The sequence below is a fragment of the Pavona decussata genome, unplaced genomic scaffold, assembly GCF_977016875.1.
Source record: "Pavona decussata unplaced genomic scaffold, jaPavDecu1.1 SCAFFOLD_58, whole genome shotgun sequence".
In the NCBI taxonomy this organism is placed as follows: Eukaryota; Metazoa; Cnidaria; class Anthozoa; order Scleractinia; family Agariciidae; genus Pavona; species Pavona decussata.
Genome location: NW_028145480.1, coordinates 6,373,766 through 6,396,002, shown reverse-complemented (window position 1 = coordinate 6,396,002; position 22,237 = coordinate 6,373,766). Strand labels below are relative to the sequence as shown.

The following is a 22,237-nucleotide window of genomic DNA, read 5'->3' as shown; positions in this document are numbered from 1 at the left end:
CCTAACGAGGTAAGCAGCAGGATCGTTAGGCGTTTTCTGCACAAGGAAGGCTACCACTACCTGCAGGTGCGTAAAAAAGGCTTGATGTCTGAGGATGACATGCGTCAACGTGTTCACTTTGTAAAGAACATAAAAAAATAACCACTCTCGGGATATTTGGTGCAATACTGTTGCTTTCTATTTGGATGGTGTCAGTTTCTATTATAAAAGAAATCCGGCGGATCAAGCTAGAGCGCCACAAGGGAGAGTATGGAGGAGAGCATGTGAAGGGCTTATTCAGGGATGCACAGCTAAAGGATGCAAAGAGGGGAGTGGAGGTCGTGTTTTAAGATTAATGTAGGCCATTAGTTACGGTAAAGGAGTAATTGAGTGTCATGCATATGATAATCTGGACAGCCGTTCATTTGCCTCTTTTGTTATGATGGCTGAACACAGTATGCCAATAGGGCGGTCGATAAAGTGATCCCTCAATTTCACATGAAATAGATAATAAAGTTAAGTTTTGATCCTAAATAACTAAGTTTCTCGTTTCTGGACTCTTTTTCTTTTCTTTCCAAGCCAAAAAAAAAACCTTCACCAAGACCTTTCGCATGCTTTTTCATCTTTGCCATGAAATCCAAATTAAACCATGCATGCGCATTTGACCAAAAAATTGCGACTGGTTGATTTCGTGGAAATGAACTGTTTTCTAAGGAACCGCTCATTAGAATTCCCTGAAATGTGGCGTGAAAATAGTTCCCTTAAAGCGTTACTCGCGTACAAAGAGAAACCTAAATCTAACAGAGGGTATCTTAACAAAACATTAAAATCGAAAATCAATTGTGTTACATAGTACAGCATGCGTGACAGGCATGTCACAAATGTCAACAAATACATTCTTCGAGAGAAAATGTGTCCATTTCATAACATCTACATTTCTTCAGTTTGTTTACATATAACTCTTAATAACGATAACGTCTGATTCTCCGACATGATTTATAAACACTGTAAAAAGACTGTTAAAGGAAAAAACTCACAAGTCTCTGCCCCACGTTGGGCGCCATGTTATGAACGAAAAAACAACAAGATTTATTACCATGAACATGTGCCTAAATTAACAGATCACGTGATAGATCCACACACGATACACTCGCGTGGGTACACAATCCTGTACTCCGGTAAGAAAGTTATTCAGTGGCGTTCATGGTTTTTGCATTGTCACATGCATTTCAATAAATTCTATACGGTATGTATTGAACAGTTGATGAAAATTTATCGATCACATCCTATCGCTTTCCCATAACTTATCAGATGTAACTTTCAAAAATGAAATAATTTTTTTCCTTTGAAACCTTTATAGCTCTTTATGAAAGCTGACAAGACCTAAACATGTTCATTTCACCTTCACCAGAAATTTGCATAATTTTGTTTACGATGGCACTTTCCGCTTTCGACAGGCAAACTAATTTTTTTTTTCAGAAAACTAGTCTACTTGATGTAATACTTTTGTACGAGAAACAAAAATATGATGAAAGATGTCAAGTTTTTATGTATGCAAAAAGTTATGATTAGCTGTGAACTTTTCAGTTAATAAAAGTGCTCCTTTTAGCTGAAAACATTTTCTGGCGAGAAATATTTTTGGCGGCGAAATGCACAATCAAGTTGTGACTGTGCTGTTGCTGGCAGCTTTCCTCGTTGTTACCTTTGCATGTTGTGTGGGAAGTTGTTTTGTTTCAAACTAGTTTTTTTCAGATGTGCATAGATTATTTTCAAATTGCAAGATGTATGTTAGCAGTCCGCATGTTGCACGTGCTGAGATTCATACATATACATCACTTGTTTTTTCATGAGACCTTACTGTTTAGTCAAAGAACGGAACAATGTTTTGCCGCAAGCGTCATTAAAGTATGATAATTAAAAGTTTAATTTGGATCAAAAGTGCCCAGTCAGAGTGAGAGACCAGACTAATATTTTACTGGTCAAAATGTCAAATTTACCGGACAGTTGTCCGATGACCAACTGTTATTTGCAGCCTTGCTTCATTGTCACCACTACTAGGGAGATGTTGCAAGTTTTCTTGTACAGCATTGACGATAGTGACCTGTTCGTTATCATGAAAACTTCCTCTGGAAATCAAACCCCCTTCAAATTGAAATTCTGATCATACTTGACTCATTACTTGCAGTTTTCTCCTTATCTTCACCATTTTCTAAGGTCTGTTTCTCTTGACCTACTAAACTGTCCAAGTACAGGGCCATTTACACAACCGAAAAAATTGGAACGGCTCAGATAAAAAGACGAACGGCTCCAATAAAATTTGACGTGTAAACAGTACTTGACCCATTCCAGTCTTATCTGTTCCGTTCCTAAAAAGGTCCATAGGCGGCCATGGACCCCTTTCGGAACGGAACCAATAAAAAACGGTTCAGTACCCACATTTTTGTTTTCTTTTAAACGTGTGAACGCTCGCCCTTTTTTCGGTACCGTTGTGTTACGTTTTTTCTGAGCCCGTAGTACTCCATGTCAGTTGTTTAGCATACCATTGATCGTCAGAGTAAGTGCTGTATGCAAGATCAAACTAAGCGCTTGTTCTTGGACTTTTCCACAAGCTCCGTGCGACTGTGAAGTGCGATACAAGGGCTGTTAATAGGAGAACCGTAAGCCTTGTTTTTCTCCTAATTCGGTACATTCTCTCAGAAGCATTTCTTTGAAGAATCACTCACGCTGTCAAACGTGAATTTCGTGTTCCCTTCTTCAGAAGAAACCAGAAAAGTGATTGTAAATCCATGATAGTCGGAGATACGCACAGTGTACTGTATGTGTAAGCGCATATGAACAACTAATCGAAGCAGTTTTGTTTAATTATTGCGGGCTCTATCGTTACCGGTCTCGAAGAAAACAATGTGTAAACGGTCTAGTACCCGTTCCAAGGGGCTCTCAAGTACCGTGTCTATTTCTGTTAGGTACATTACAGAATTTGTACGTGTAAACGGGAGATTTCGTCTGGAAGCGGTACTTGTTTCTAACCGAGCCGTTCCTTCTCTTTTAACGTGTAAACGGGCCTTACATCTTAGCTTGCATTACACAGTTCATGAAAGAACCCTGGCATTTGTTCATCCAAATCTCAGCTTCTTCAAACTTTGCATCATCATCTATAAGTGTCGTGTAATTTTCATGCTTAACTACCAGGTCGTTGTTTGCTTCTTCGACTTTACTTAAGTGTCCCTGACTGAGAAAGTGGTCCAGATGTTGGAAGTAGGGGTCAACCGAATTTGATGAAACTTGCTGCAGAAGTTTGCCTTGGTGAGATATTCCAAACGCCATTTGGGTTTTGTTTTCCGACCTTTGGTTTAAACGTTTCAGGGGGGGTCCCATTTCGGGCCTCCAAATCAGTGAAAATCCTGTTTTTGAGGGGGTATGTTTGTACTAGTATAAAAATAAACACATTAAACATACTGAATATTTTTCTGCATAGTGTTTTTCTACTATAAATACCCTTTCAGTTGATATGCAAGGATTCAGCATAAAGGCATCTGACTGTGTGGGGCCTGGTACTAGTTTTGGCCAAATTTTAAAGAGAAAATTACCACCAAAAATTGCCAAAGTTGAGCAGTTGATAATTTTTAACTGCCAACTTAGCTAAAACGGATTCTTGTCAGGAGTTTTTCCAATGTAAGTACAACCAAAATCAACTGTGAAAAAATTGGCTCGCTAAATTAAAGGGGCTTTAGCAAAGCATTTTAGAGTCCCACCCTCATAAAATTTACATATTACCAAAAGCAACAATTTAACAATCATGGTAGCTTTATTTATATTTTAACTTTTCAGTTTGCTTTGTTAATGCTTCCTTTACTTACAAAGTCTGTGATAAGCAATAACCAGTGATTAAAAACTACCTGTGACCCTTGAATTGCCTTAGAACTGGCAAATAGTACTCACAAAATCAACGTTTGTTCTACTTAAATGGGAATATTCGTACAAAACAACTAATTGGAACTCAAATAACTAAATAGGCGGCATGAAAGGTATACTGACATTTCTTCCAAGCATAACCTTGCTTGCTTACCTTTAATTAACTGTGTTAAAGCTTATTCGAAGGTCCTTAGCGAGGAGGAAAATTAGTTCAAAGTAAATGCAAATATACAGCTCCGGATCCATTCCTAAAAATCATGGAAAATGAATCATCCTGGGCCTAAAGCACTTTAGCTGATAGTCAGGTTAACTCAGTTTTTTGGACAATTAGATATTTAACAATAGTCTGATGCAATTTAGAAGCTACTTACATGTAGTTGTTTCGAAGCACCGCAGCCTCTTATCGAATTTAGTCAGGAGTACTCGTTGGAGGTGAATCATTATAAACATTTGGCGTAGGAGGTGTATATCATAGGCATATTTTCTCCAGGGATAAAACACACATCATTTTACTGGATTGCAATGCATAGAAGATGAGTTCAGGCATCACATGCTTACATCCTTGCCATTCTTTGGTCACCGCCATTTTGGACCGTGGCGCGGGGGTACTGGGTCGAGGGTAACTTCAGTACCAGTCTTTTTGAAAGTGCTCACCCCACATATGGCACCGACATACCTATTTATTCAATCTCCTAGAAACAAACCTAAGAATAGCTATGTCAGAGTACGAGGAAGTAGTTTCATGCCAATATTCCTATTAGGCTAAACGATCCCGACAGTCATTTACAAATAGAATGTAATGAAAAACAATTAATAGCTAACTTAATAATACAATGGTAACATTAGTGATAGCATGCAGCATGGGTAGATAAACCCTTGTCACAACAAAAATCGGTCCTAGATTATCCCGGGATTATAATATATTCGTTATGAGCCTCCTGAACTAAGATATTTGATATCAATGTACAAAATTACAGGACCTGCTCGTAGTCTAAATTCCAGCACTGGTTTTTGCATCTTTACCTGACAACTAAACAACTGAATTCAAAGGTCGCTCATTGGCACTGACAAAACACTAATATAATAGACGGGAGAGAGACCGTTTTGACTTTTGGTCTCCAGATTGCATATGTGTTATGTGTCTCTTCGAGGGAAAGGTAAAGTACAAACCCGACTTCCTAACTACAGGAGGCTGCCAATTAAGGGTAAAAGATATCCCAACAAGGTTAGACTGTTAGTAATCGTTCCTTTCAGTTCTTTAAAGCAGCTGGAAAGGCGGACAAAGTTCCCTCCTTTCGGACCGCCATTCTAAGACAATTGGTAATCATGGCGTTAAAATTATTTTATTTTGTTTCATGTGTCAGGGTACCACATGCATATTAAGAACTGCACGTTTACGGGGCAGCCCAGTGTTGCAATGCAATACTTGTTTCTAAAGAAACACTTGAATAAAGCAGAAACGACAGAGCATCTCAGGTTTGAACTTTATCCATCGTCAACGGCTTTATTTGTGTACTGATACTGTTGCATGTTAGTCTCTAGTTTCGAATCGGGTGTTTATACCGCATACCCCCCTGGATATAACCACCCCCCCCCCCTCCAAAAAAAAATCTGTTTACAAGTCCAGGGTTAAAATAACTCAGATTTTACAGCAGGAGATTTCTGGGATACCTGTGCCTATAGCAACAACAATCCCTGTCTTCTTATAGATCGTGTTGGCCATGGTTTGTTCACCCTTCGAGGGCGTTTCAGCATTTTGCTAACACTTGTCTTTATACTTGAAGGGCCTTTACTATTTACTTGAAATGGATGACAGCACTTGTCCTATGAAAACAACAGTACGAAAATTAACTGTTATCAGCCAGTTATCACTTTTAAAAAATACAAAAGCCGTTGTGGTTAACTCTTCTTGCCTTTGCTTTATACAGCGTTGTAAGGTTATAACGATGTTTGGGGCAGATAGTAAGTCCCGTTGCATTTACATTATCACACGCTATCCCTGCACGGTTCAATATTAGTTCCCATTCACAAACCTCATTGCCTAAAGGGAAAAAGATTGATTCAACACATGTAAACAACTCGGCCTCCCTGATCAGTTCCGTGTGAATATCACTACTCCCCCCCCCCCCCCCAAAAAAAAGGGCTTTTAGAGAAAACTACATCAGCATGGAAACATTTATACACAGTTTATTTATGTATTAATACACAAACCTTCTACCTTCTAAAGTGACACGCTTTTACAATGTAACTTTCGCGGCGAGAAAACCGAGTTGGCAAGATTTGTGATTGTAACCATTTGGTCACGCAAATGACGCGTGACTGCATGCCAACTGCAGAAAGTTGTCCAATTGAACATATATTAAAAGTACATTAAGGAATGTCATCCTGACATTTCTTATATATGAATATATGAAAGGTTAAATATATTTCTTACCGCCACTTGTCAGCAGCACGTCCCCTGCTCCCTGAAGCCCCTGAACCTTTGTATTTATCCTTGAGCCACGAGCTCATATCCGCATTACAGCTAAGCAATGGTACCATGGAACTTTCTTGTTTTGCCCATTCTATAGCACCACATGGATTGTCTTCCCCCGGCCCCCCGAAAGAACAAAACGCCATTCCTTTCCTTTCCTTCCCACAAGATTTATTGTTTCCGACATCGACAGGTGCTTGTAAACAAAGGAGCAGTTGATAGGAAGACTGGGAACCAGTACCGACCCAGTCCTTCTTTGCCTACATCCAAGATGGCGGAACAAACAGTGAAATTTCATTTACTGTACAGTAGCAACATAAAATGTGGACGTAGAAATATCGGCTATGGCTATAAGGATGCAGGTACCGACAAAGAGAATATCTCTGCCTTTTCACACAAAATGTGCATAATATTACTTACACAGAATCACGACCTGAATATCGAAATCTTTGATAAAGAAAAGAGCTGCCTAAACAACTCAGATCAGTGGCTTGAGAAAGCCTTCTCCGAACATACATCAGACTGTGGACTTGTCTGTAAACAAATACAACAAGAACTGTTCATCGGGCATTATGAATTGGCCGTAAGGTGCTGTCAATTATCAGGAATATGGCTATTCCTTGACATAAAAAGTACCTTGGAGACATTTCTCGAAGCCAAGGGGACTTACCACTGTAAACATGGCTAATATAAAGTGATATAAGGGTAAGCAAGCAAGGTTATGCTTGCCAGTATAACTATCATGCCGCCTATTTAGTTATTTGAGTTCCCATCAGTTACTTTGTGCGAATATTCCCGTTCAAGTAGAACAAACGTTGATTTTGTGAGTACTATTTGCCAGTTCTAAGGCAATTTAAAGGTCCCAGGTAGTTTTAAATCACACAGTTATTGCTTATCACAGACTTTGTAAGTAAAGTAAGCATTAACAAAGCAAACTGAAATGTTAAAATATAAATAAAGCTACCATGATTGTTAAATTGTTGCTTTTGGTAATATGTAAATTTTGTGGGGGTGTGACTCTAAAATGCTTTGCTAAAGCCCCTTAAATTTAGCGAGCCAATTTTTTCACAGTTGATTTTGGTTGTACTTGCATTGGAGTAACTCCTGACTGAAGAATCCGTTTTAGCTAAGTTGGCAGTTAAAAATTATCAACTGCTAAACTTTGGCAATTTTTGGTGGTAATTTTCTCTTTAAAATTTGGCCAAAACTAGTACCAGGCCCCACACAGTCAGATGCCTTTATGCTGAATCCTTGCATATCAACTGAAAGAGTATTTATAGTAGAAAAACACTATGCAGAAAATTTTTTAATATGTTTAATGTGTTTATTTTTATACTAGGACAAACCTGCCCCTTCAAAAGCAGGTGTTTCACTGATTCGGAGGCCCCAAATGGGACCCCCCCAGACACTTTTAAACCAAAGGTCGGAAAACAAATCCCAAATGGCTTTTGGAATATCTCACCAAGGCCAACTTCTGCAGCAAGTTTCATCAAATTCGGTTGACCCCTACTTCCAACATCTGGACCACTTACTCAGTCAGGGACACTTAAGGTGCCTCTTACCTCCGATCCAGGCCTTTTTGCTTCAACAATGCTAGTCAGCCAGTTACCACCTCTTGCAAAGGTTTACTTAGTATTTCTCCGGGTTTTCTTTGCTCCTTTTAATTCGTCTTTTCCCATTATCGGGCTACGCATCAAATTTCCACACCAGGCCAAAGTACACAGGAACCATCAACCATTCATCCCGTAGTCCAACGGGTCAGCAAAGAAATCGAATGTTCTTGAATAGATGACTGGACACGGAATCGTATAATCTTTAATTTTAGTTTTATGCGATCTGTAAGAAACAATACATAATTCTGTTTAAATCTAATAGCGTCGGCAGGTATGCTAATGGAACTGAAGATGTCCTTGGGTTGAGTGGAAGTGGAGGAAGACAGGGCCTCACCTGCCAGGGAGGATTGAAAAGAGGCAATCGCACCCTGCAAGGACGTTTCTACCTGCCCAGCCGCCCCCTCATGAGATGATGCCACGGGGGCCTCTGTGGTGGGCTCCTGTGTCTCGCCGAGCTTCTTGGTGACTTCAGCCGTAACCGTTGCTATGATGTGCTTCAGTACACCAGGAGGGAGAGCTGCGGATGAGGCAGGCAGAGAAACACTGCCACTGATCGCAGGCAATGCATCACCACTATGTTCACTACCCACTCCGTCTTCGTGCACTTGACCAGGGTCACCTTCTGGTTGCTGATGGTGACGGTGACGGCTTGGCACGGAGACAAGGGACTGTAGGGCCTTTTCGCTTGGACGTTTTTGGCGTTGTGAACGACGAGGAGGCATCTGTGAAAGAAAAACCACAACAAAGGCAAAGAGACCCAGAGGCCTAAGGGGTATTTGATAATCGACTAGGAAAAAGGGGGGGGGGGGGGGGGGAGAATAAATTAGAGCAGCAGGTGCTCAATACAAAGAAAAAATAAGATACACGAGATCTCAAGTAAGCAAATACAAACAGAGCAACAGGGCTCTAAACAATGTAAAACGACATAAGGCTGCAATGTTAAAATTTGACACAAGGCCTCGATGAATCAAATGATAAACAGAGCAACAGGGCTCTAAACAATGTAAAACGACACAAGGCCGCAATGTTAAAATTTGACACAAGGCCTCGATGAATCAAATGATAAACAGAGCAACAGGGGCTCTAAACAAAGGTAGACATGGGACACCATGCCTCAAATAAACAAACAAAAACAGAGCAACAGGGGCTCTAAACAGTGTGAAAAATGAGACACAAGGCCTCAATAAATCGAAATAAAAACAGAGCAACAGGGGCTCTAAACATGTTAAAAAAATCAGACATGAGGCCTCAATGAATCATAACAAAAACAGAGCAACAGGGGCTCTAATCACTATAAAAAAAATGAGACACAAGGCCTCAATAAATCAAAATAAAAACAGAGCAACATGGGCTCTCATCATTGCAAAAAATGAGACACAAGGCCTCAATGAATCAAAATAAAAACAGAGCAACAGGGGCTCTAATCATTGTAACAAATGAGACACAAGGCCTCAATGAATCATAATAAAAACAGAGCAACAGGGGCTCTAGTCATTGTAAAAAATGAGACACAATGCCTCAATTAATCATAAGAAAAACAGAGCAACAGGGGCTTTAATCATTGTAAAAAATGAGACATAAGGCCTCAATGAATCAAAATAAAAACAGAGCAACAGGGGCTCTAAAAATGAGACACGAGGCCTCAATGACTTAAAAGAAAACAGAGCAACAGGGGCTCTAAACAAATGTAAACATGGACAAGCATGGCTGACCAAAGGTCGCCGCAACAGCAAGTCCGTAAAAAAGAAACCGGGAACACAGGTCCCCAAATAAACATGATGCGTATAATAAAGTGTTAAATAAAACATGAGGCAAAAACCGCTAGCTACCAATGAAGAAAAGCAATAAAGGGGTGAGTGGGGAAGTACCAAAGGGGAAAAGACAAACGTAAACGCCCTAAATTTACTTAGCAAGCATTGTTAAAGCCTTGATAATGGCGCCTTGATAGCTGCGATACAGCCAGTACTGGCCCACGGAATTCACGTGAACGCCATCAGGCAAATATGGATCAAAACTGGGTTTGCAAAAGCCGACATGGCGTCAACAGAAAACGCTTTCTTGTTCGCCTAAAACAACTCGCAGGTAATTGTTTAAAATCGGCACCGCCTTGTTGAAATCCGACCCATGTGAATATGTTGTTCCACGAGGGAGGACCTCACAGACGCCAATGATTTTCACTGCAAAGGAACAGCGAAGGAAATGAACAAAATCATCAATAGCGGAACTTACGACCTCGGGTGCACTGACAGTTAAATCATTGGTTCCAATTTCTAGAATAACAATGTTTGGGGCAAACTCAGTAAGGACACCCAGGTCGTATTTGATCAATTTCTGGACCGTGCGTCCGCCGGTGCCATGTAAACGCACGTGGACTTGCCCCTGTAGGTTAAAAGTCTCAGAGGCTTGCGGATCGAAATCGTTCTTAAGATCATGAGCTAATCGACGTACGAAAGAATGACCTAAAACAAGAACTTTTGGAGAAAGTGTAGTTTCCATCTCGCCAACAGAAAAATTGCTTAACGTAGCGCCACGCGGTCCGGAAATAAAGCAAGGCAAAACGAAACAAATGGGGAAAAAATTGGTAACTAATTGCAATGAAGGGGAACGTAACCCCAACAAAGAAAATTCAGAACACAATAGAGTGAAATAGAGCGGAAAAACCGGGAACCGGTGGATTATATAGGCTTACCTTGAAAGAACAAAAGCACGTCTTAATCCGCTGCTGAACCGAGACGAATGACTATGGTATGATCATATTGATCATATGACTGAAACAAGCATCTAAACGGGGCTATACCTTATTCCAATTACTTCTTCCCCAAGACCCAGGACCACTCGATCCAATTGATTACTAACAAAAGCGGGAAAAGGCATAAAAATTCTATCTGCGGGCAAATATTTTATCTGTTTAAATCTAATAGCTAGTGATTCATGAAAATTGCATGTGAGAAATATAAAATTACAACACTCAAAATCCAATTGGCTACAAAACATATTACTTAGTTCTGTGGCATTCCCCAGTCCTGTTTCACTGGATCTTGCAAACACTTGATCATAGAGCAGTTTTGTAGGGCTTGACCAAAAGTGGTATGTTCTTTACACTGTCATGCTGGAGGTTGACTGGCTCGCCACATTCTGTTCTGCTCCTTGTTGATGTGTGACAGCGCATTCGAAGTACTTGGGCAAAGCGGTAGGGTCTTTCATCATCATATCGCCGCTCACTTTCAAACGCAACATAGTCCCATAGTCCAATATTACTGTGACCATCGACATCAACCCCATCGTCAGACTCGCTTTCTTGTGGCTCTTGGGCTTGTTGGATGCGAATGAGGCGATCAGTAGACACCTCTTTGTTTTGGGCAAGCTGCTTGATCACCTTCGCCTTGTGAATCATTGAATTCAACTCAGGGACTAAAATGTGGGACTTGTGTTTGTTTCATTTGATCTTTGAACTTCTATCGCATCAGCATCGTGCAAAGTGCTGCCAATTAAGTGTTGTGACTCGGCAAACAGGGCACAGTCCTGTTTGTCTTGAGTACCCCAATCAGAGTTTTGGTCTGAGGTTGAATCCCCAACCAATGTTTCCTCTGTACCGTCATCTGGAGCCATGTTCTGAAATAACTGAGCTACATTTGTATAGTTTCATAAACCACTTTGGAGGGCTTGGGGTATCGTCATAGGAACTTCCGTTTGTGGTGTATTGTTAGCCTGCAGCCACTCTGACAGCTCAGACTTCTTTTTTGGAAAGGCGCAATTTATCACCATGTGATAAGGATGGCGGACTTCCCTGGTTCCCATGCTTGAAAATTCATTAAGGTCACTGTCCCTGGTTTGGCAGGATATGTACAGCCTGGCAAAAAGTGAGCAGTCGCTCTTCATGGATGGAAGTTGCTGTGCTGCCTTAGATTGTGCCTTTGGTGGAGGTGAATTGAACAAAGTGAGTTTGTTTCGCTTTATCGGGTCATATAATGACTTCTTTTGATTCACGAGATGCTCAGTTATGAAGGTATTACACTGTTCCCTACCAAGGGCCTCCATCTGACGCACACATGTAACTGCCGGTGGTCCAGCAATTTGCTTGGTGTCCAGAACTATCAGATCTTCACTTTCTTCCAGGAAGGGTTTACCTAGATCTTCCATCGCTGCTGCAAGGGATTTGACATCTTTGAAGAATGACACCTAAAAAATTCCTTGTACCTCATGATGATCTTCTCCCAGAGCTGCCACCTTTTTAAGCACACCAAATTCGTTCACCACTTGCCATTTCAGGCCCTGTAATCATGCATCGACGAAGAGCTCCGTGGTTCTCTGTCAGACCAACTGCACTATCTTATCCTTTGACCATGCCATTGTTCTGTTCATGCACCTGGTCAATAGCAATAGCTGAGAACTTTCTCGGGGACTCGTGAACTGTAAACAACTCCTTTACAAGATTTGAGAAGACATCTGGGGCTGTCTGCTTAAGTGCTCACATTTCACAAAGATGAACTGGTAGCCAACGCGCATAGTTGGTGTGGTTCAGTGCAAAAAACCAAGGTAACATCTTGGAGAGGGCATCAATGTAAAGGTAGGTAAGGTAGACCAACAGCAAAAGCTCAAGCTGCAAGGTTGTATACCAGAACTGGAACTGGGGTGACGCTGATACCTGCTAGTTACACCAGTCATCAAAGAGAAGGGTGTCATCTCCATCATTTAGGCCCTCTGTATACTTGACATATGCCTTCTTGAGCAGCGCATAAAGACAGGACACCGTTATGTGGTGTGCTCGGCGTGAACAAGTAACGCTTGTGGCTTTCACGAATGACTCTGCTGTCCCAGCCGAGGCAACATTAGCGTCCACCTGTGCGGCTGTCCTCCACTTAACTCCAGCCACTCACCAATGACTTAAAAAGGTTATTTCAATGTGCAGGCCACCAAACATGATGACAAACTTCGGCTCTCTGTAACTGTCTGGCCAGGTCCACTGTATCTGCTTGGCAACAGCAAAGAGTGGCTGATCCGTAGCAATAACAGGGACCTGGCCAGGGTTCAGGTAGTTTACAGACGCTTTGATGACATCCATTGCATGCCAGATCATTGCCACAGATTTAGCTTGGTCCGGGAAAAGAGGCAAAAGTGCAGATATGACAGACAGACTGGGACTGGTATTTTGTTGCCGGTCTGTAGTGGAGTGATGTGCTGGCCATGAAACGTTTTTCTTTTCCTCCAGACTTGTTTGATTGGTAATGGTGTCACTCACATCTTCGAGTCAGATCATTTCCTTTTCCATGGCGTGATTAACAGTGCTTTCGTCTTCTTGTAGTCGACCAGTCGTTTCTGGGATTGGATGGGTTTTGTTAGGAAGAGCAGCTGGTGCAACTTGAGTATACGACACGGGTAACTCGACCACAGATTTTGTGTTAGCTGCGGTTTGCGACATGGTTACGCCTTCTTGAGAATTGCCAGGTATGTCAGTAGTGGTGTGCTGAAACAAAGAGATCCCTGTTCCATGAAATGAATCTTTCGCAGTTGTGGAACTAGGGTTGTGGTCAATGTTATCGACAGCAGCCGTTGTGAACAAACCCAAATGAAGATTAGATGGACACAACGTTTTCTTCCTGGTAGCGACGACAAACAGCATTACCCAGATTAGTAGAAATGGCAAGAACTCTGTCATACGAGACACTTTAAGTCTTAAAGTGTGCATGGCTTCTACAAGGTAATGACTACGGGTGTTGGCATGAATAGATAACCCTACATAAATGGGTAATGGGGTTTCATGAGACTTGTTTCTTCACTCCTGCTTCACTTCTCAATTGTGGCGGCGATGATAGCTGTTGTACTGTAGCAAATGTGAGAGGGTAAGACCGAATTTAGCACTAGATAAAGTGCTCATTTGCATTTCAATGTTCGGACGGATAGCATCATGTTGATGAGAAATACCAAACAAGCTGGAACAGAGTTCACCGGGCAGTTCGGTTTAAATGATCCGTGAAATGTATACTTCTTTGACAGCATGTCTTTGCGAACAATACTTGCGGCCTTTGCTAGATGCATAGCTTCTTCATCACAGTCCTCCTTGTGAGCTTTTTGCAGCACATTGGCAAGATCATTTTTGAAAGCCAGAAAGACATCATGCCCTTGCTTGTATGCTTCAAGAGCTGGAATATGTGAAAGAATGCGATCTTTTAGCTGTGTAGTGTGAAAGCGCGTGTCCTTGTGTTCACCAAGTTGGTCCAAATGGGATGTGTACTTTTTTAGCAAATTCGGACAGTTTGAAAACTGGGAGCTCTGTACTACTGACCATGCGCGACACTTCAATGAATGAGACCAGTTCCGCAAGTGTGATACCTTCAGGCCGTCTTGGATTCACTTCATCTTCTTCGTCTTTTTCTCTGACTGCCTCCGCCTTTTTATACAATGATGTTAGGCAAACGGCATGATACTTTGCCTCCAGTGCTACAAAGTCGCCTGTACTTAGTTTTGCCAAGAGTGTTTGATCCTGAAGTATGGCTGCACACTTCCTCACATGAGCATCCTAGCCAAGCATTGATACATTGTGTAAAGGGTTATTAAGCTTACAATACCCATCAGATAAAAGCAAGCTCCAGTATTGTCAAGAGATGCAGGGGAAACTGAGCGTGTGTACTTTCCATCAACTGGCTGTTCATTTTCAAGTGCATGTCGTTTTTCTACTCGTTTAAGCTTATAGTCCAGCTGCTAACGAGCAAAATTGTTCGTTTTTTGATAAAAGCATGAAACTTTGTGAGGTTACTTTCCTCCCTAAGGTAAATATTTTAAGCCAGCTCAAATTAGGCACTGGAGCTGCGTACAGCGCATGTTCCAAATCATAGCTGCATGAAAACGAGGCTGAGGCAAATGTTCGAAATTTTGATGCTGTTTCCATGTATAAGCAGCCTTTTGATGTTGGACCGTGTTTGCTTTGCCATCTATAACAGTTTGAGATCACGGGCCCAATCACGTGACTAATCACGTGACTGCTCAGGATCGTTCTACTGAATTCTTCTTTAATATGTGACCTAAAAAAGAACTTAAAATTATAACAGCGCATGTTCCAAATCATAGCTGCATGAAAACGAGGCTGAGGCAAATGTTCGAAATTTTGATGCTGTTTTCATGTATAAGCAACCTTTTGACATTGGACCGTGTTTGCTTTGCCATCTATAACAGTTTGAGATCACGTGCCCAGTCACGTGACTAATCACGTGACTGCTCAGGATCGTTCTACTGAATTCTTCTTTAATATGCGACTTAAAAAAGAACTTAAAATTATAACAACTGGCTGAACTCAGCGTAAATTGGCATACGTAAGGCGTGGAAAATGACAAATAAAAATTTGTAATGTGTCCTTTATTCAAATTCCACTGCTCTTTAGATTCACTGAGTACTACATTCAACACATTCAACCTGAAGAGTTTTTTTAAAAAATATTTCGAAGTAGCGCCTGTCATTATCACATGCTATTTTGAAGTACAAGAGATGATGCTGCTCAGAAGCTACAATTCACGTTTTGTAGTTACAGTTGCCACCACAGTTGCACAAGCCTGTGCAAGCCTAGCTTGCCTTCACACACTTGCATCGACCTGTACACGCAGTCTTGCTGCGGCAATGGATCAGTTCGCAGCATGTGTCCTTCATATGCGGCACAGTTGTCCACATTGGTGTCCGAAAATTGTCGTTGTACTGCCATCCCCATTTAGAAGGGCTTGGAAGTAGTGGCTGCTTAAGAAGTGCTTGGGCCCAAACAAACCCACCTTGATATACAGAATGCTTGGTGTGCTGCAGAAGTGCTGCTTTGGTTGGGGGCTGGACTTCTTTGAGAACAGCTCTTGTCTGGCTTCGTTAACCTCTGTTAGGTTACTTGTGCGGTCATAGAGGAGGACAACAAAACGCTCGATCACGACCATGCAAGCGTCACTGATGACTTCAGGTAACAAGGTCAGGGATAGTAGTGTAGATGTAAGCTCGGGAAATACACCCCACACGTCCCATGCTGTCTTCTTGCCTCTACCTGCAAAGAAAGAAATTGTATCTCATCCAGTAAGTGCGTGGAACATGGGTAGAACAAAAGCTCTCTCTCGCCCTAATGTTGCAGCAATGGTATGGGCAGCAAGGTTTTTCAGTTGTTTCCTGAAACGTATGTAACCCACAGGGATGGTGCTAACAACGGATACAGCTAGAACAACCACGTCTGTATCGTTGGTCCTGATCACCACTCTTCGATGACCGAGGAGGCTGGCATCCAAGATGTGTAGCAACAGTTGCTTGTCTGCCTCTTCGTTGGTACATGGTGACAGCATGGTCAAATCCGTTCGGTTGGTGGATTACAAAACACTCTCTCCAGAAGTGCTACACAGCTCCTTGTCATCGGGTATCTCCATAGACACTACGTAGTTTGCTAGCAGTAGGAAAAGCTCATTCTTATTCTAGTCAACACAAAGGAATCCTTTCCAGTCTGAGAGGATTCGCGTTGATGACGTGACTTTTGGCTGTTGACCTGTGCCGCTTCTTTCGCGGGCTGCTTTCTTCGGGGAGCCTTCTCCATACACATCCCATACCAGATCTACTTGCTTTGCAGACTGGAGCTGTCTTGCAATATGAGGACTGGAAACTGTCTGGCAGTACCGTATTTACCCGTGTATAATACGCACCCCAATTTTGGACCATGCTTTGGCAGAAAATAAAAATAAGACAACTCAAAACGAAGGTTAAATCGTATGGATATGAATTTATTCTATGAACGTGCGAAGTACCAGTAACCGGAGTTTACAATAATGTTTAGCAATGCCGCTATCAGTAATTACGACAGCCTAATTACAATTCTATTCACAAAAGCTACTGTGAAAAAATACGAAATTACTTAGCTACAACAATAATAATCAATGCCTTGAACTAAGGTTTCTGTCGTGATGCTAACTGTCTTAATTTTCTTACGCGAATCAAATCTACTCAGTTTCAAAAATCACTGTTCAACTCAGCGGGGCTCATCGGTTCATGCTCAAATGTCAAATCCTTCAAACTCTGACTCAGAGTCTGACTGAAAAAGGTCTCTTACAAATGAGTCGTTGAGTTCGTCGTTGTCCTCGGCCTCATGAAACAAGTGGTCTTCTGTTCCATCAAGATTGTGATTCCACATTTCAGAAATGATGCCTTGATCATTTCTTCTGGAATTTCACTCCATGCTCCAGCAATCCACGAGAGAATAAGTTCTTCAGATGGCTTCTTTTGGCGGACACCAGTGGTAAATTCGTGGATTCCTTCGGCCATCCACCTCCTTCTCACATTATCTTTAAACGGCTTGCTTAAAGAAACTTCCAACGGCTGCAGAATAGAGGTTAATCCGCCGGGAATTACTGCTAAGTTGGTATTCTCTCTCGCAATCGCTGTTTCACGCTGTCAGTCACGTGAGCTTCGAAGGCGTCCAAAACAAGTAGGCTTCTTCTCCCCAATCCCCAGGATTGTTTTGTTGATCAGCTGTTGCATTTAAGTACTGGTTTTAATTTATTCACAGATCAGAGTTGTTAAGTTTCTATTGGTAGTTTGTTTTACTGTTAAATTAAAGACCACTTATATCGCATCTTTCAGTGTCTTTGTTATGCTAAATCGCGTGTGGGCCTAAACAAAGGATTCCGTGTACGATACGCATCTCAATTTTAGACGCTAATTTCAGGGAAAATAAGTGCGCATTATACACGGGTAAATACAGTACTCTTCAAAGGTACGCACCGTCCCGGGAGGCAGCATCTGAACGATTATGGCTCCATTCAGTATGATTGTATCTAGTGTTGGCTGATCTGCTTCTGGGGTTATAATGGTTTTAAGACACTTAACAAGATCTGCCTTCTGTCCTTCTCTAAGATTTCCCATTTGAGAAAGGGATGGTGGCCATGATTTGCAAATTGAAAAAACTTTCAAGATTTCCATCTCAACTCTGACATGCGATGTAAAGTCTAGAGAAAAGGGCACAATCCTCTTTCAGAAGCCCGATCCTTTCCTTCTCCTTGGTGATAACTTTCTAGCTTGAGGCATTGAATGTTGGCAATTTGTTTTTTTTAATGGTGTCTGTTACCAGCTTGCTCCGGTCGATAAATCGTTCCTTGACGAACATGTTTAAATGGGACCTCCCCGATCTTGACAACATTCTGCACAGTGGTAACATCGGTCTCGTCTACGACATCCTTTGTGTGAACTGCTATTAGATCTTTACTCTCTGCAGTAAAAGTATTCCCATGCTCTTCAAATGATGCGACTACGTTCAAGACATCGCTAGCGAAGGCGGTTTGCCTAGCTGGTCTTTGTTCATGGTGTCGATGCTTTGGAACTGGTGTAGAATCTTTAGGTATTTAATATTTAAGTACATAATAAAAGGTGTTGCCCTAGACACTTTTTGAAAAGGAGAAAGGTAAACTACACATTACATTAAAACAATTAACAGCAATGTCTTTGCAAGTGTCTATTTATATATTGAAAAGAAAAAAACATTTCACGATACTTACAGTTCATGTAGTGAGAATCATCACGTTTTTCGTCACTTCTTTCATCACGTTATTGTCTTTTTCCAACAAGCACACAAACATGGGGGAGCGAGGATGATACTGACATTGGCATTCTGGGTAATAGAACCCACCAGGCCACCATGACTCTTTTTAGGTAGAAATATAGCAAGCTCGACAGTATCTCTGCTATCGGGTATTTTTTTAAATTTTAAATTGAGAAGATCAGCGTAGGTAACTACAACACACATTTTGTTTTAACAAGAAATATTTCCACGGAACGGTTTTCTGTGTAGTGACAAGAGAGCCCAACAATTAATCATGTTTACTTTCTAAAATAACCGATAGTGAGACACAACATACCGCTCTCTTGGGTTTATGATCATTTCAGTTTGCTTTTCTGAAAGTCGTACCTTTGCAGTGATGAGTTAAAATTGCATTTCATTAATGACTTTGTGTGAGAGTGAAAAGATCTTCTGGTCTAGTACAGAGTAACACAAAACTTTAAAATTCGTCAGTTGTATAAATGCTAGCTTTATTATTTAAAAAACAAAGCCTATAAATATAATAAATGACCAATTTCTGAAACTATGTTGTATTATGAAAGCTTTTAAACAAAAATATGACTACTTCCAGTGACGCATAATTTAACTTCCGGTCAAGATGGCTGCCCGTTTTAAAACCATCCCCTAAATTCTGTCTCTCATTTACGATGAATGAATACCAGACAAAGGAAATTTCAAAACAAATTAATTAGGTTGAAATATTTTTTATGGCTTTTCTCCCTTACAAATAATTAGCACAACCCCAAAATGCTGCCTTGCCTGAGCTATGTTTACTGGGCAAAAATACCACATTCAATGACTGGAGTAAATGGCTATGGGTAAAATCCCATAGCTGCATTTATTTTAAAATATTTCTCAATCAAATCCTTGATACAAAGTTTCGCCCAGGGAAGGTGAGGGCACTGAAAACGCCATAAGTATAATACAAACCGATAAGCGCATGAAGAGTCTCGGGGCCCTTCATAATGCAAAGAAAAACCATACCTGAAGCCATGGGATAAAAGCTGGACTACTGAAGGGATATACCCAGAAAGAAAAAAATTGCAAAGGATCAGTTTACGGGCGTTGGAAGCCAGCCCTTGTGGAGGTAGGCTGGAGTGGGTTCTGGCTGCTGGAGGGTTTATTGTTTCGTTGATTGAGAAAGTTTGAAGCACCTTTTTTTCCATAGGCACGAAAATTACAATTTATGGCCCTTTGGGGGCCATCACATTTAGAACATGAGTGTTTAAAAGAGCATCCTGAGCAATGGCCCCCTTTGTGATACTTGAAATAATAAACTCGAGGGACATCAAGGGACTTAACAGCGCAGATGGTGGAATGAAATTTCTTAACAGTACCCTGAGATCTCAGCCACAATTCCCAATGTATCGTCCCTCATGGGAGAGATGTGTCCTGAGACTGGTGCAAAAAACGAAAATTTTCATCGTAAAAACGCCAATTTTGCCCTCTAGCAGCCAGATCATGAATAGTAGCCCCATACTTCATGAGGCCTGGGGCCTCATGGGGATACTGTGCTGTAAAAATACCTACAAAGACATGAAAAGCCTGTAGCCAAACATCTATTGAAGTACTTTGCCTTGTTAACTGGCTCAAGAGCTAGAGATGGGGAGGTGCCTTCCCGTGAGGGTTGGAGTGTAATTTGAAATTTGTCTTCAAAAGCCGGGTTAACAAAGGAGAGCCAAAATCAACAAATTCACTTTGAAGAATTTTGCACCAATTGGCAAATTGACAGACATAAATACATCATTGGGACGCTGGGTCCCAGGGAGCAAATGCTGCTCACCTGACAGGGAGACTAAAACTGATTGGACCCTGTCATGCACAGCTGGCACCTCCACTGCATCCTGGATCTGTGAAGCTGGGCCCTGAGTGGGCTGAAAGGTGGACCCAGAGGAGTACGGAGCTGGTACATAGTGGGGAGTCTGCGCTGGCTGGGACAAGGAGCCCAAATTGTCAAGCAATGGCTGGAACTTCCTTGTAACTTCCTCCTTCACCCGGGATACAAGTTGATCCAACACTGGTGAAGAGAGAATAGTAGTGGCAGTATCCACCAGGGTTGAAGCAGGTGTGGCGGAAGAGGCCGATACCAAAACCTACGGCATCAGGGAAGCCTGTTGTTCAGATGACGATTATGGCAAGTGGCCATCCACAACTGGATTCTGCCTTCTGGCCCGCCGCAGAGGGGAGGTTACTAATGCCTTCAAGGCCTGAGACGACGGGCGCTTGGATCTTTGAGAACAGCGAAGGGGAATCTACAGATAAAAAAGGAAACAAAATGAAAACCGAGAATCAACACTGCTAAGGAAAATTACAGGCACTGAATATACTAAGCAACTTCACAGGCATGGCTGACAAAATGTCACCGCAGGCGCCTGTCAAGGCAAATAATGTTAAGCAAAATAACCTGAGAGCAAAAAATAAAATAAACAAAACAAAATTGAGAGCAACAAGGGCCCTCATTTCAAATAAACACGAGCAACAAGGGCTCAATATAAAATAACTTGAGAGCAACAAGTGCTCTAAAATGAAATGAAACAAAATAAAATTGCGAGCAACAAGGGCTCTAGTATAAAACAGCGAAGAGCAACAAGGGCTCTAATTTAAAGAAACATGAACCACAAGGGCTCAACATAAAATAAAATTAAACAAGAGCAATAAGGGCTCTATTATAAAATAAATTGAGAGCAACAAGGGCTCTAATATAAAATAAATTTAATATAAAATAAATTGAGAGCAGCAAGGGCTCTGATATAAAATAAATTGAAAGCAACAAGGGCTCTAATATAAAATAAATTTAATATAAAATAAATTGAGAGCAACAAGGGCTCTAATATAAAATAAATTGAAAGCAATAAGGGCTCTAATATAAAATAAATTTAATATAAAATAAATTGAGAGCAACAAGGGCTCTAATATAAAATAAATTGAGAGCAACAAGGGCTCTAATATAAAATGAATTGAAAGCAGCAAGGGCTCTAATATAAAATAAATTTAATATAAAATAAATTGAGATCAACAAGGGCTCTAATATAAAATAAATTGAGAGCAACAAGGGCTCTAATATAAAACAGTTTAGAGCAACAAGGACTTCAACATAAACCAACTTTGAGTAACAAGGGCTCTAAAACAAAACATAAACAATCAAGAGCAACAAGGGCTCCATAAAACACGAATGAACAACACGAGCGCAGGGAATAAATATAACCAGAGCCTTAAGGTGCTCACAAATAAATGAACTCCAGGCACGAGAGCTCAAATTCCTAGGTATAAAGAAGATCAAAGCAAGTGAAGGGCCTTCAAGATGGCTCCCTGATAGCTGCGATAAAGGGAATACTGACCGCGAGAGTTCAAGTAAACACCATCGCACAAATAAGGACTGACAGTTGGATTACTAAAACCCCTGTGACGCCAGGAAAAAACATTGGGGCGAAGCTCTAGAATACCGTTTAGATACTGATTAAGGATCGGTGCTGCCACGTTAAGGAACGACGCGCGAACACGAGGTATCACCTCGCAAACACCGATGACACGTACTGAATAAGATGCGAAGAGCAATTGGACCAAATCATCAATCTCGGAACCAACAACCTCATCGATCATCAACAAGATCATTAGTGCCTATTTCAAGAATAATAATATCAGGTCGAAGAGCCGAAACAACACCAAGGTCATCATCATCATCATCATCAATCTTTATTTACC

General features: G+C 41.2%; 2 long non-coding RNA genes across 2 annotated transcripts in view; one reads left to right on the top strand and one right to left on the bottom strand.

The window, feature by feature from the left end:
- LOC146479931 (uncharacterized) overlaps positions 1–22,237 on the top strand; it is a 51,603-nt gene that overhangs the window by 27,528 nt on the left and 1,838 nt on the right. The window lies entirely within an intron of this gene.
- Positions 3,870–7,822, bottom strand: LOC146479932 (uncharacterized). The gene is made up of 2 exons (XR_014864833.1): positions 6,326–7,822; positions 3,870–5,932 (listed from the first exon to the last, which is right to left on the bottom strand). It is a non-coding gene; the product is annotated as an uncharacterized LOC146479932 (long non-coding RNA).